This window comes from Pipistrellus kuhlii, unplaced genomic scaffold (assembly GCF_014108245.1).
Source record: "Pipistrellus kuhlii isolate mPipKuh1 unplaced genomic scaffold, mPipKuh1.p scaffold_m20_p_2, whole genome shotgun sequence".
NCBI classification, from domain to species: domain Eukaryota; kingdom Metazoa; phylum Chordata; class Mammalia; order Chiroptera; family Vespertilionidae; genus Pipistrellus; species Pipistrellus kuhlii.
Genome location: NW_023425515.1, coordinates 158,222,542 through 158,238,344, shown reverse-complemented (window position 1 = coordinate 158,238,344; position 15,803 = coordinate 158,222,542). Strand labels below are relative to the sequence as shown.

General features: G+C 42.1%; 1 protein-coding gene across 12 annotated transcripts in view; it reads right to left on the bottom strand.

Annotated features, from left to right (window-relative positions):
• Positions 1-15,803, bottom strand: part of DAB1 (DAB adaptor protein 1) — a 387,139-nt gene that overhangs the window by 270,105 nt on the left and 101,231 nt on the right. Inside the window, exon 1 of one of the 12 annotated variants that reach the window (XM_036445794.1) lies at positions 717-812. The exons of the other annotated variants lie outside the window; for them this stretch is intronic. The gene's annotated coding sequence lies outside the window, so the exon portion shown is untranslated. Of the gene's footprint in view, positions 1-716; positions 813-15,803 lie in introns of those variants that run through there. 12 annotated transcript variants of the gene reach the window in all.

The window sequence follows — 15,803 nt, the reverse complement described above, 5'->3', positions numbered from 1 at the left end:
GTGTCCAAATAAAATTCTCTTAGTTCCCTTGGGAAAACACAAAACAGGAATTTCTGAACCTCATTTCAAAGATTGAGAAACCTGGGCTCTGAAAGGGAAGGTGATTACCCTGCTCCTAACAAGCGGTGGTGTCCACTTACAAAGGCATTAGGCTTCCAGTCTAGAGTTTTAAAGCAAGAAATACTCTTGGATGTCATCTGGAGTCTTCCTTTTGTAGAAGAAGAAATATGTCTTAGAGACATTTCTTCAAAATGGTTTGTCCCAAGTTGCCCAGTTAGCAAGTCACATAGAACAATTAACCAAGTCACCTGATTCCTAGTCAATTTCTGACACCACTGTGATCCAATATGTGCTCCATTCGGAACATCAGTCATAGAAAGCACATCCATGTTTTCATATTATTAGACAATTTCTAACATCAGTCACTCTCATAGGATTTTTGCCCCCAATACAAGTTATTTCTGATACATTTCAAAAAGCATAAAAGAGACCTGTAAAAGGATTACAGGACAATGAAACCTTTGCTCACACTGTAGAAGGAGCCCTCTGTTCAGACATAATTTCCCAAGACACAGCTTCATAGAGTGGCATTCTAGAAAACACTTCCCTGAAACTTTAGGTACAGGTGAAAAGCAAGAACTACCCAACAACCTGAGCAAATTAATTTCTAATAAACAGCTCAAATCAGAGATTTAAAAAAGTAAGTGTTACATTACCCCTGTGATCGTGTTGCAAAGTGTAGTTCCTGGAGAGACAGCTGTCCTGGCCCTTGTGGGAGCTGAGAGTCACACCACAAAGGAGGAAGGACAAAGTACATCCACAGACAGGACTACAATGAGGGAGTTACCAGAGGAGGAGCTCTCGGCAAAGTGCCATCGTGTGGGGAGAATCAGGTGTCTTCTGCCCTGAGCACCAACAGGGGAAGGGGCATCCAAACACAGGGCCCCTCCACTCTAAACACAGTTCTTTACTCATTCGATCAGCACACAGGTTAACTTGACTGCCTACAGACTATCTGCCTTAAGAGGTTCAATGCTGAGGATGTAGCTTAGGTCCTAGTGGAGGGAGGCAGAGAGGCACAGATGATAGGTCAGGTGTTAGAAAATAATATGAAGATGTCCTGGAGAGGGGATTAAGAAGTGCTGGGAAGGAGTATATTTTTTTTAAATGCATACTCAGGGGAGGTCTCACTGAGATGGCATTGGAGCAACTTTTTAAAAGTTCAAGGTGCCTGCCCTACAGAAAAATATCTGGGGGAAGAGCATTCAGGCAGAGGCAGCAACAAGTCCCAAACCCTTAGATAGAAATAAATCTTTTCAGAGGACATACTGCTGTGAATATAGAGAGGAAGACAGAAGCAAAGGGTGAAGCCAGAGGAAAAAGCCAGAGTCAGGCCCTGGGGCAGAGAGAAAAGCAGTCTTTGCTCCCAGGGAGACCATAGCAGTCATTCTGCCCAGAAGGCTTGGTGTTTCAAAGCCAGCTTCCCATTCACTAGCCAGGCGACCCAAGAATGAAAGACTTTTGTGGGGCTTCCTTTTTTTAATTGGAAAAATAAGAACACTCATAATCTCACCTCCTCTGTCCCTTTCCTCCAGGTCCCAAATCATTTCCTCAGGTGACTCCTGCATGTAATCACTCTTCCTCCACAGAACAACCACGTGGATTTAATCTTAGCTTCTCCTTGTCACAGACACATAAGAATTAAGTGTTTGCTCAAGACAGTATAGGGCAGGGGTCTTCAAACTTCTCTCATTATGAGAATCATCTGGTGGAGGTGTTAAAACACAGATTCCCGGATCCCAACTATAAGAAGTGCTATCAGGAATCTGTGTTTTAACACCTCCACCAGGTGATTCTCATAATGAGAGAAGTTTGAAGACCCCTGGATAGGGAGTGTCAGAACATGGATTTTATTTTTTATTTTTTTAAATATAATTTTTATTGATTTTGGAGGGGAAGGGACAGAAAGAGAGAGGTAGAAACATCAATGATGAGAGAGAATCATTGATCAGCTGTCTCCCAACATACCCTGAGGATCAAGCCCACAAACCAGGCATGTGCCCTAACCGGGAATCAAATCATGACCTCCTTGTTCATTGGTTGATGCTCCACAACTGAGCCACACTAGTTGGGTCAGAATTGGAATTTGAACACAGGTCTGTGGGACTCCAAAAGCCACAGAACTGCTTGTGTGAAGGTGCCAGGAAAATGATGGCTAGAAGTGACATGCAGCATGAAACGGGCATCAGGGCCTCGTTGTGGCTGTGGCTGTCCTAGTGACAGCCATGTGAGGCTATGGAACTAAGTGCTCTATCCTTCCCTGAGGACTGGATAGTCCCACGTGGGGACACCTACAATCAGAGGGTTGCAAGATTCAATGTATCTGGCTTCTCCTGTTAAGTGTGTGTTCCAGAAACCTGACCAAGTTGGGAAACTGATCCAGGTTATAAAATGCCCCACTTAAAAGTCATGCTTCGAAGGAGAAGAAAAGTAAAAGAGACGTCATATTCAGGAGCAGCCAGAGTGGCAGCGGTTATGCCTTCTCTACAGAAAGGCTTCCTGCCTGCAGCTCATCTGGAGAGGAAAGAACTCAGTTATGTTGATAAGCAGAGGTTTATTGCCCTGGACCTTGCTCCCAATAAGTGGAGATTCAGTTGGACACATCAAGAGAAGCTAACATTTTCTGGTTGCTTTTCTTCCTGGAGTGAACTATACCTTTAATTTCCAACAGAATCCATATACAGGCAAATGGAGCCAGGGGACACCTCATCTCAAGTCTACTGCACTGGAACCTGGCTGAGTTAGTGTGCTGCCTGTATGTCCGCATCTACCTTCTCAATTGACTGGAAAATGGCAACAAATAGTGTGATGATGATAAGGATGATGATAAAAATCACAGAGACCAAAAGGTAAAGTTTAAGCTTAATTCCTTAATTCCTTAATTCCTTAATTCCTCATCTAAATTTTACTGTTTCTTAACCTCTCTGAGACTAAATTCCTCAATTCTGAAATGAGAATGCTGATACTTATATTGCAATATTATTACGGGAAATAAAGTATGTAAAGTCCTTGGTCCATAGTAGTTCCTTGGTAGCCAAGAGCTGTTACCAATAAAATAAAGTGAATAACATTTTCCATCCATGATTGCACCTGATCCCTACAACAAATCCCCAGACCTTAACTTAGGGTCTTTCATATAGTAGTCACTCAAAAGATAGACTCTAGAGCTAGGGCAGAGTTTACAAATAGTGATCTAAGCATCTCATTTTACGAATGGGGAAACTGAGGCTCAAAATGGGACATGCAGTTTTATCCAAGCGAGTTACCTTCTACAACAATTCAGAAACTTCTTGATAAACAAAGCCAAAGACAGAATGGCATCACAAGCTCATTGCCATGGGCATGGACCAATGTACCTGGGATCAAATCTAGTTGCTGTGATATTTTGAATCACCCAAAGGTTAAGTTCATTTTACTCTAGAGCACACATGTCAAACACAAGGCCCGCGGGCCAAATCCGGCCCGCCAGGCCTTGCAATGTGGCCCGCACCGCGCTGTCATCACTGCACTCCGCTGCGTTCCATCACAATGACACATGGTGACATAGGAGGCTTGTGATCTCGCCGGCCGCCTCGCCGGCCACCGTACTTGCTATCTATTACGCATGCGCATAGATAACAAGTCACGCGAGATTCAGGAGGCGTGACCTATAGTCCGGCATCCGATGTGGTTGTGCGGGTGGCAGAGCAGAGGAGAGAGTGAGTGTGCGGGCATAAAAAATACACAGCAGAAGCTGCCAGTTCCTGGCATAAAGTGCAGGCATAAAAATCGCAACAGAATCTGCTATCTGTACCCAGCCAGGCATTTATTGACTGACTTTTTTTTTCTCCACTCCATCTGCCAAATCAAGCTATCCCTGTGCAGTTTTCAACTTTTTCCTTCTAACGCAGATTTCCAATAAACTACATCTTTTACTGCCAATATTGATCCCAAAATGTCCAGGAAAAGAAAAGTTGACGGTGAAGGCAGACAATTTAATGACAAATGGGAAAATGAATACATGTTTGTGCTTAGAGAGGGCAAACCAGTGTGTATATTGTGTTATGAGACAGTGTCAGTGATGAAAGAGTACAATATACGTCGTCATTTTGACACCAAACATAATGTTAAGTATGGCAAATATACTTTGGAAGAAAAGCATAAAATTGTTAAAGAACTAAAAGGCAAACTACAATCACAGCAGCAAATGTTTACAAAGGCTACAGCGAAAAATGATGCTGCAGTGAAAGCAAGCTTTATAGTGGCTGAAGAAATTGCCCGTACTTCAAGGTGTTTTTCAGAGGGTGCCTTTTTGAAGCAATGCATGCTAAAAGTGTGTGAGCAAGTATGCCCAGACCAGATACAGAGTTTTCAAAATGTCAGTTTGTCAAGAAACACCATTGCAGATAGAGTTCAAGAACTCTCAGGAAATCTATCATCACAGCTGGCCGAACAGGCATGCAGTTATCTCGCTTTTTCACTTGCTATCGATGAAAGTACAGACAACACTGATTCAGCGCAGTTGTCCATCTTTATATGTGCTACGAAGACCGACCTCTCTGTCACTGAGGAACTTTTGGATGTAGCTGCCATGCATGGGACGACGAGTGGTAGAGATATATTTGAGGCTGTGGAGAAATCTATAAATAATTTTAAATTACCCTGGGAAAAGTTGGTGGGGCTAACTACCGATGGCGCACCTTCAATGTGTGGAGAAAAGAAAGGCTTGGTTGGACTAATGAAGGAAAGAATGCAAAAAAGTCACTGCCACACACCCTTGATTACTTATCATTGCATTATCCACCAAGAGGCTATGTGTGGAAAAGTTCTGGACATGAATGACATAATGACCACAGTCATTAAAACTATTAACTTTATACGGGCACGTGGCCTGAATCATCGCCAGTTCCAGCAGTTTTTACAGGAGGTGGGTGCAGAGCATGGAGACATGCCATACCACACAGAAGTAAGATGGCTGAGCAAGAGCGCAGTCCTCAAAAGATTTTTTGAGCTCAGAGAACAAATTGCTCTTTTCATGGAAAGTAAAGGAAAGCCCTTGCCTGAACTGTCGGATCCCGCCTGGCTATGTGATTTTGCTATGATGTGTGACATATGCGAGCATCTCGCCCAACTGAATCTGAAGCTGCAGGGACGCAAACAAGTCATCACGAAGATGTCTGACATGATCACAGCATTCCAGCGTAAACTTCAACTATGGAAGTCCCAACTGGAACAGGACAATCTTGCCCACTTTCCCGTTTGTTTGAGTATCTCAACCACTATTTCTGGTACTTTTCCTTGCAGTCGGCTGGCTACCAAAGTTAGCCGTTTACTAAGTGAATTTGAGCGGCACTTCTCTGACTTTAAAACACAGCACTCAGGCTTTGACATCTTTGCCAATCCTTTTACAGTTGATGTCAACAATGTGCCCCATCACCTTCAGATGGAGATAATCGAGCTTCAGTCTGACAGTGGCCTGAAATCAAGGTTTCAGGATGTTGAAATTGAGGACTTCTACCCTCTACTGCCCCCTGACTCAATGCCAGAGCTCCGACTTCATGCTGCCCATATTCTATCCATGTTCGGGAGCACCTATCTTTGTGAACAGATGTTTTCAATAATGAATCTGAACAAAAACAAGCACAGATCACGCATTACCGATGACAACTCCATGCTGTTTTGCGGGTTGCTACAGCCCAAGAAATAAAACCGAACATTGACTCATTGATCCGGGGAAAACGGTGTCAGACATCTAGCCAGAAAACAAAACAATGAGCATTTTAGATACATTCCAATATTACTGTTTTGCTTGATACCAATATTACTGTTTTGCTTGATAGCATGTGAGTTGGTTAACAGCACTGTTAAGGAAAAGATTGTTCCACTCATTTTAAATTCACATTTCTGGTTAACATTGTCAGTTTATGACTGTTCAGTAAACCATTCGGCCTGCGATTTAGGCTGGATTTTAGATTTTGGCCCCTTCTCTGATTGAGTTCGACACCCCTGCTCTAGAGAGTGGAGGAAAGTGCTGCAGGCCTTAAATGGAAAGTGACCCCCTTTACATAGGACTCCGGCTCAGGGAAATGAATGTCAGAATTGGCAAAGGTTCCGATTTACAGAGTGGCTGGTGGGCAGAGTGCTGTGTTCAACTCCAGAGTGGCTGCTTTTCCCACTGGCTCACTGCCCAAGGGTTCCGCAGGGCCAGCTCCACGCTCAGTCTAAGTGGACAAGGGCACTTCTGTGGGAGTGACCTGCCTGCTTTCACAGGGCAGGGACAGCAGAACAGGACTCTGTGAGGCCCTTGCTTTCAGCAGGACCCTGGGCGGGCCTGTGTGGCTGCTCAGAAAACCTGGGAGGAGCCTCTCAGAGGGCTCTGTGCCTTTCTGTCTCCTTTTCCCAGAGCAGATGGGGTGCTAACATGATGGGTGCAGTACCCAGTTTTCAGGCAGCGACTGTTCCTGTGGGAAGAATGCTCAGGCTAAACCTTAGAGAGTGTGGGAAAGGGCAATTGGGAATGTAGCATTGAGGTACAGGAGAGAAAGGATGTGGGTTTGTGTCTGTCTGTGTCATGACCCCACATGGCTTTGAGCAAGCTGCCACCTCTCTGAGCCCTCTCATGGTCCCCACACTGTGACCTGTGGAGGTGCTAAGCTCTTCTTCTGCTACAAAAAAGAAAAAAAAAAAGAAAAAAAAGAAAAATGTTTAAAAATTACACTCTACGATTGTGTTGGCCTAAAGAGAAACATAATCTTTGGCCTTAAAAGTTCATTTCCTTCTCCTGATTCTACAAGAAAGTAAAACATGTTCTGTGGGCTCTTAAAAGTACAGGGTTATCTAAGGCTCAGCGAAACTGTGTTTGCTAATGGCTAAATTGGCCACCGTTTCTTTAATTGAGAAATGGGATTAATGGCACCTACTTCTCAGCATAGTGCGAGCATTAGTAATTTAATCTTTAATTCTCATAGCGCCATGACTGGTATCCAGCAAAAAGACACTCAGCAGCTCTTAATATGACATTATTGTTATTACTCAGAAAATATAACTTGGCCAATCTTCAAAGGAAACAAGATTGCGAGCATTTTGGAAGAGGAGACATGAGCTTGTTCTCTATGTCATTTATTCATTTATTCATTTATCAACCCCTCAACATCACCCAAGAGCTGTAGAACATGGCCATTGCCCAGTAGCTACCATGAGCATCAAAGAAAACATTTTCCCACCAAAAAGATACTTTACTAAAACTGTCTTGTCTTATAATTTTTTTTTTAATATAAAAATATCAAGCACATAAAAAACATCAATGGCCCAGGCTCAGTAAGCTGGGCCTGCAGCGGAGCTGTGGGGTTCTGGGAAGAGCACTTAAAGTGGAGGCTCATGCGGACTCTGCAGGTCCCACTTGCTCCCATCAGAGGTATGGCAAGTCCCTTGCACTCTAAGCCTCAAATCCCTTATCTCTAGCATGAGAAACAGCCCTGCCTACATCAGAGATGCTATGAGGCTCACAGGGTATAACAAAAGTTCACTAAACAATTCACCAGGGCTTCCCACAAAACTCTCTATTCCTTAAAGATGTTCTTTCAAATAATAGAAGGAAAGAAGGAAGGAAGAATGGGAGGGAGGGAGACAGGAAGGGAGCAACATGATTAAATAGTTCTGAAAATACCTCAAAATATAATGGTCTTTGATACTTTGAAAATTTTTAATAAATATTAGCATATTAAAAACATTGATGGATCCTCTGTTAAACAAACAAAAAAAACTGCTTTACCTTTATGACAGAAATTCCATCATTTGTTTAAGCAAATTTTCTCCCTGACATAACCTGTATCTACTCTGTTCTGGGACTTGCTCAGTCACCATCCTGTCCTTCTTTCTGTTTTGTTTTGTTTTTTTTCCTGCTTCCGGGTCCTTGCAGTTATGGTTCCTTGGTTCCTTCTCTTGGTTCCCTCTTATCTGACAGACTCCCCTCAAATGCCACCTCTTTAAAGTCCCAGCTCACCCAACCTACCACAGCTCCCATGACCCTCTCACCAGCTACTCTGACATTTCAACCTCTATTTGTTTTACAGTAGCTATTTCATTTAAAACCTATCAAGAATGTGTTTGTTCATTGTCTAGTTCCTTGAGGGCAGGTAGTTTTCCTGACTTGTTCATCTTTGTAGCCACTGCAATGAGAAAAATTATTCAGAGTACACTTCAATAAGTACTGGATGGATAGATGGTTTGGATAGATGGATGAGTAGATGGATGATGAATGGGACATATTATATAACTAGAGGCCCAGTGTGTGAAATTCATGCAAGGGGGCAGGGGGTGGCATGGGAAGTCCCTTAGCCTGGCCTGCATTCTCTCACAATCTGAGACCCCTTGGGGGATGTTGGGCCTAAACTGGCAGCCAGACATCCCGCTTACAATCAGGATGCTGCATGCACCAGTGATCATAATTTTCATACAGATAAAAGGTTATCTTGTATTGTATGGGCAGCTACATTTTCCCCCCGATTATAAAAAGTAGTACATAATATGATCCTTCTTAGGCAGTAGTACCATTTTCTCTATCTTGCGGGTGGAAAAACTGAAGCAGAGAGAAGTTAAGTAATTGGCTTTGTCACACAGTTATAAGTTTCAGAATCAGGACTAACCACAAAATGTGCAAGTCAGAGTCCATGTGTGTCATCACTACCTCATTCTGTTTTTTTCAATGTTAGAGTAGCCTTGTCAGGTTTTAATTTTTAAGTCTAAGAGGCTGTTCCCAATATATAGGGTAGGGTCCCTAGTCAAGGCCGGTGATTAGGACTATCTGTGGGGCAAGGGGCAGGCAGGATAATGGTGGGGCTGGGGTGGGGGGACCCTGCTGGCAACCATCTTTGCTGGTGGCCTGGTACCACCAGCAGGCTAGCCCCCCCACCCCTCCTAATCTCCGCTGCTGGTCATCTCCCTCTTGGGGGTGGATCCGCAGACAGGCTTCATAGCCACTGGTCATTGCACTGATCATTCTGTGGTTTGGTTGATTTGCATATTAGGATTTTATTATATAAGATCTTTAGGAAACTCCTTTAGCCTTCTGGGCCTTAGATTCCCCCATCTATGTTGGAAGAGTTAATTAAGTTCCTCCCAATGTCATTATTGAACTTATACAGCTATGAAGACACTATTAAGTATTTTCTAAGCAGCAAGGAACATTTCCTAGCTTTACTTAGTTTAACTTAATCTTTAAAACAATCTTATGAGAGAAGTATTACTATCCCAGTTTAAAGATGAAAAATGGACAAAAACTTGAATTCTTTATTGGTAAGTGGTAGAGCCTACTGCCCAGTTTTGCCAGTGTTTCTTCTGCATCATAAATCTATCAGCCAGAAGGAAGTGGTGGCTCTCACTATTAAAAGACATGTGGCTGCAGAAGGAATGGGCATGAGGGAACAGGTGAGGCATTTTTACACATAATTCAATTCACTAGGTCTCACTCCATGCCTGGGAAACAGGAAGCATTTTCCCAAATCAGTGGAATTTTTTAAAAGCCTAAGTTTTGATCTATACAACTAGTTTCAATATTTTTAATAAAATCTTTTGCATTTCATTCACAACATGCATTCTAAATAATCTCTATATGTGACAATCAGGTGGTATCCCCCTCCCCCTTCACATGAAGAGTTTATTTCTCTCAGAGAGCAATTACTGACAAACGCCAGGCTATAGAAGGTGTTTCTCCAGTAGCAGCATCTGGCTCCTTGGCAGGCTCCTCAGGCAATTTTACTGGCAGCGTTCAAATGGCCAGGGGGGTCAGTCAGAGCTCAGCTGTCCGTGAGCTCTCAGGTGGCCCGTCTGCCTCTGCCTGAATGCCTCTAAGAAAAGAAACAAGCTTGGACCCGCCACAGAAGTTACAGCCCATGCAAGACAGCTCTGCTCATCAGAACCTTTGGGGCCAAGAAATTCCCATGATCCTCTTGGCTAAACAACCTGAAGAAGAACATGAGACACCCAGATTTAAAGGAAATAGGCAAATATATGTTCTGTTAGGCAGTATCTAAAATGGCTCAGAGAAACTCCTGCCTCACAGTATTTCATTGCTATGGGAATATCTTCCTTCTTCCTGGGTGTGAGCCAGGCTTATTGGCTCAGTTCTATTAATTAGAATATGGCAAATGAGATAAGATGCCACTTAAAAATTAGTTTAGAGAAAGACTCTAACTCCTTCTTGCAGGCCTTCTCTTGTCCTCTTGACTGTTAGTTCCGATGGAAGCCAGCTGCTATAATGGTGAGATGCCCTATGGGAAGGCCAAGTGACAAGGAATTGAGAGAGACATCCAGCCACCAGCCTGTGAGGAACTGAGGACTGCTGACAGCTATGAGTGAGCTTGGAGACAGAACCATTCCAGGCAAGCCTATAAATGAATGCAGCAGCCCTGACCACACCCTGGTGACAGCCTTGTGCGATACCCTGAGCAACAGTACACAGCTAAGGCACCCCACTGGAGTGGTGAACTAATAAATGTTTGTTGCTTTAAGGTGTGAAGTTTGGGAATAATTTATTATGTAGTAGCAGTTAACTAACAGGTGTTCTTAAAACAGAAAATATATCTTTGCAGAAACCGGTTCGGCCTGCAGACTGAAAGGTCCCAGGTTCAATTCCGGTCAAGGGCACCTACCTTGGTTGTGGGCACATCCCCAGTAGGGGGTGTGCAAAAGGCAGCTGATTGATGATTCTCTCTCATCGATGTTTCTAACTCTCTCCCCTCTCTCTTCCTCTCTGTAAAAAATAAAAAAATATATATATTTAAAAAGTAAAAGAAAAAGAAAATATATCTTTATAAATCATGACAATACAATGACCTCTTCTTAATCTACCCAAATGTCACCCTCCTTGGGCCTATTGTGATCAGCCTACTGAAAATTGTAACTCACTTCTACCCCCATTCCCATGCCACCACATACTGCACCAGCTTTTCATATTTCCCTAATGCTTAAACATTACCTTTGGACACTTTGTGAAAAGTGTGGACTTTAGAACAGCAGCATCAACATCCCATGGGAGCCTGTTGGAAATGCAAATCTTTGGGACTATTCCAGACCTACTGAGTCAAAATTTGCATGATAGAAAGGCAACTTAGGGGTACATCAATATTTACAAAAGACTTTCAATGTTCTAAAACTATGTATTATTTTTTTCTCTGCCTCCTATCATCCCTTCAAATCCCAATAAAATGTGAGACATGGAAGTTGTTGTTGATCTTGATTTCCACCATTTGTCAGTACCTGGTCTGCTCTTGTAAAAGTAAACACAGAAATGAAAGACACAGAGTCACTACTCTTAGGTACATTTTACAATCAATGCCATTTTGATGTAAGTTCTTTTGATCTAGATTTGTATCCTTCCCAAATGGTAGGTGTCAGAGCCATTAATAAATCCTACACCTCACTTCTCAGTTTGTCACTAGTGAGGGGATGACCAAACTCTCTCTCCCAACTGCAGCTCAAAAATCCTAGAGAAGAATTTGGTTCATCTTAAAACATCATTTGTATGCTCCTAGAATAGACAATTTTGTCTATGTGGCTGGAGCTGAATGGTAGCTCCATTGCAACCATGCAGTGGACTTGGTAAAGAAGTACTGAGAAGGGAAGTGCTGAGTAAACAAAATGTCAGATGCTCCTTGCATTTTACAACTCTATGCCATTACCGTATTATCCGGCATATAAGACAACACCCCAATTTTACAGTTAAAACATAGGTTTAGGCCTATATTCACTGTATAAGACTACCCCCCACTTCCGAGGCAACACCAGTTCTTTTTTTTAATAGACCACCTCTCTAACTCAGCCAATCCAAGCAGGCTTTTTATGCATGCAAATTATACATGTTCTGTACCCGAAGCTACACTGTGTTCTAGTAAAAAGCCTGCTCAGATTGGCCAGAGTCAGAGAGGTGGTCTATTAAAAAAAGAACTGGTGTTGCCTCAGAAGTGGGGGGTAGTCTTACACAGCGAATATAGGCCTAAACCTATGTTTTAACTGTAAAATTGGGGTGTCGTCTTATACGCCGGAAAATATGGTAGGCGCTATTCCTGCACCAGAATACCCTACACAAAGGACCTGACACCTCCACTACTCTATATTTCATTCTTTATTAGAAAAAATTATTAGAGCAACCCAGGGCATCTTGACTTAGTGTGGTACATGTGCTATTAAAATGTCAAACTTTTATTTATAAATTAATATGCAAAAATGAAAACACAATTCCTGGGCCTTGGATTGAGGAGTTGAAATAAGGCAAGGCTTGGGCTTGTTATATAGTGTTTTCACATTTTGCATGTTTATTTGAACATGACTACATCATCATTCTTCTGTGGATTCTCTGCCTACCCTTGAGGATAGGACAGTTTGCCAAGACTGTAAAAATAGTCTCTTCCATCAACAACAGACACACACACTCCATGTCCACCTGTTTGGCTTTTGTCCAAAATCTCCCAACTTTTAACCTCTCCAGGTTAAGTCTCCATGTCATTAGTATTGGGGATTCCCACCTGTCTCTCCATCTGGGAAACTCTCGGGGGTAGTGACAGATCTGACTGAACCACCTTCTCTTTTTAGAAGTGTTGCAAGGCCACAGGGCTGCTGCTAATTACTAGACCTGTTATTACTGTGTGTGCTGTCCCCCGCCCCCCCAGGATCAGCTTGTATGGAGAGTGGAGGGAGCCATGGAGATGGGTGTCTTCATCCTGGCAGAGCTCATGGTCCAGCTTCCAAGTGCTAGTATCAGCAGCTGAGGATTGGGGGAGGGAGGATTTGGGTCAGAATTAGCAGCTGCATACAAAAGCAATTGGCTAACCATTCCATGACAGTTTTTCTACTCGCATATTTGGACTCCAAGCCCTGCCTCTCTATTACTCACCAATAAATGACACCAGCTTAGAGTAAGACATCTTGAAGGCATTGAAAGCTCTACCTGATCCCCCTGCTCCTTTCTCAGGATATTGTCTGCTTCTTACCAAGTAACTCTTCCTCCCTCTTCCCAGCCCTGACACCACCACACCCCACCACACACACACACACACACACACTACTCAATACTTTGTGTGATCTTTCCATGTTTCCGCAGCACTAAGCTCTCACAATTCCCTGACACTGAGAAGCTGCTTCACCTGCCTCTTCTCCTGCCCAATCCCTTAGAGACTCTGAGAAGTCTGATACTTGCTTTCTTGACCCCGGTTCCGGCTGAAAGTGGCACTATGATGAAGTTTTGGCAAATAAATAAGAGGGAGACCAGAGGTAGCTTGCTTCCTGGGAGTTTCTTCTGGGGAATTGGGTTTTATTTTGTTTGTTTTTATCTCTGATAAAAGATAAGAGACAAATAAGGAAAGCTCTATCCTATCACTCGGCTATCTTGGATTCTTTCTGTTCTCAATGATTATACAAAACCTAGAGGCCTGGTGTATGAAATTTGCCTAAACCTTCAATAGGACATCCTCAATGTTGCCACAGAGGTGGGAGAGGCTCCCACCACCACTGCTGCACTCACCAATTATGAGCCTGGCTTCTGTTGGAACAGCACTCCTTCTGTGGGAGCACATTGACCACCAGGGGGCAGCTCTGTCCTATGGTGGTCAATGTGCATCACAGTGACTGGTCATTCCACAAATTTGGGCAATTTGCATATTAGCCTTTTATTATATAGAATGTGGTATTTGCTCCTATGGCTGCTGTACTGAGACCATGAAGCAATTAGTCTAAGGATGACAGTGCAGAAAACTTGAGCCCTGAAATAACAAATCTAAACTACTGCATGGATATCAGGACCACCCTCTTCTGATTCTTTGTTATATGGGATAACAAAATGACTTTATTCCTAAAGTTGCTATGAGCGAGGTGTTCAATTCTCTCTTACTAACAACCTCATGTTCTACTTTGAAATTCTTATGCTAATACTTCCTAAACTTGGTAAGGTCACAGAGCAATGAATGGAAGCATAGATAATCTCCAGAAAAGTATGCACACTTCCAAGTTTGCCTACGATTTCAGGAGCATCACAGATGCTCTGCAGCTCACCTACGGGCATTCCCCAACCAATTAACTGCCTGCTCATATGGAAACCTACATCTTATATACACATGTAGGTTTCCATATGAGCAGAAAGTGGAATGTGGTTCTTCAGTCTTACAAAATATGTGTAGCATCTTCATCATTACTTGTGAATGTTTACTGTGTCTAAGGTCCCAAAATACCTTTCTAAGCATGATATGCAATCCCATTTGATCTCTAAACCCTATGAGGTAGGCATTACTATTATCTCTATCTAATACAAAAGAAACTGAGGCTTTGGCATGACTAAGTAAATAATTCCAGAACACAGAGCTAGCAAACAGTGAAATTAACATTTAACTCTGGCAATCTGACTGACTACACAGCCCTTCTTTTAATCTCTACTGTATAGTAGACTCTGATTACAGTGAAGAAGTACATTAATAAAGCTTAGTAACAAAATAGCTTATAGTATTAATCTGAAATGTTGAATTAACTAGGAATACCATTAGTATGTGTGTGTGTGTGTGTGTATTATATACTAGGTGTACCAGTTAATAATGCAGATTTTCCCCAATAAATGGAGTTACACATATGTTGATATATATGCAATTTGATATGCATGCTATTTTGTTGTATTGACAGCAAGCTTCAAAACTTCATATGTCAAATTTGCTGAAGGTGCTAACATCAAAGGTATTTTTATGCTTAAAAAAATGTCGAATTTCATGCCAAAAAAAAAAAGAGCATTTGTGGGAAGTTTTAATTCATTACTTTATTTTGAAGAAAAGTGCTGCTGAATGCTTTGGGAAGCTTATGGTGAACATACTCTATCTCAAGATACTTGTGAACACTGGTTTAAACACTTTCAAAGTGATGATTTCTATGTGAAAGACAAAGAATGTCCAGGTCAACTGAAAATGTTTGAAGACCAATAACTACAAGCATTATTGGATGAATATTAGTGTCAAACACAAAACAACTTGCAAAAAGATCAAACATTGCTCAGCAAACAATTTCTAATCATTTACAAGCAATGGAAAAGATTTTGAAGGAAGAAAAATGGGTGCCATATCAACTGAACCAAAGACAAATGAAAAACTAAAAAATCATGAACAAAATGTTGCTTCAATGGCATGGAAGAAAGTCTTTTTTGCATCAATTTGTGACTGGTGATGAAAGTGGATTTATTTTGAGAATCCCAAATGCAAAAAATCATAGGTTGATCCAGGTCAACCATCAACACTGACTGCAAGGCCTAATCGCTTCAGAAAGATGACAATGCTCTGCACTTGGTGGAATCAGGAAGGTATGATGTCTTATGAACTTTTAAAACCAGGTGAAACTGCTAATACTGATTATTACTGACAACAAATAATCAATTTGAACCATGCTTTGAATGTAAAACAACCAGAATGGGCCAGAAGACATGGCAAAGTAATTTTGCTTCATGATAATGCACCATCACACACTTCAAAACTAATTAAAGATACATTAAAAGATCTTGCCTGGAAAGTATTAACCCACCCGCTGTATTCACCAGACCTTGCTCCTTCAGATTACCACTTGGTACACACACTTTCTGAGTAGCACTTCAAAACAAATGAAGAAGTAGAAAATTAGGTCTCTGAATGGTTTGCCTCAAAACAAGAAAAGTTCTATTGGGACAGTATCTCCACAAATTACCTGAACATGGGGGAAAATATGTAGCTAGCAATGGACATTACTTTGAATAAAGCATTTTTGAT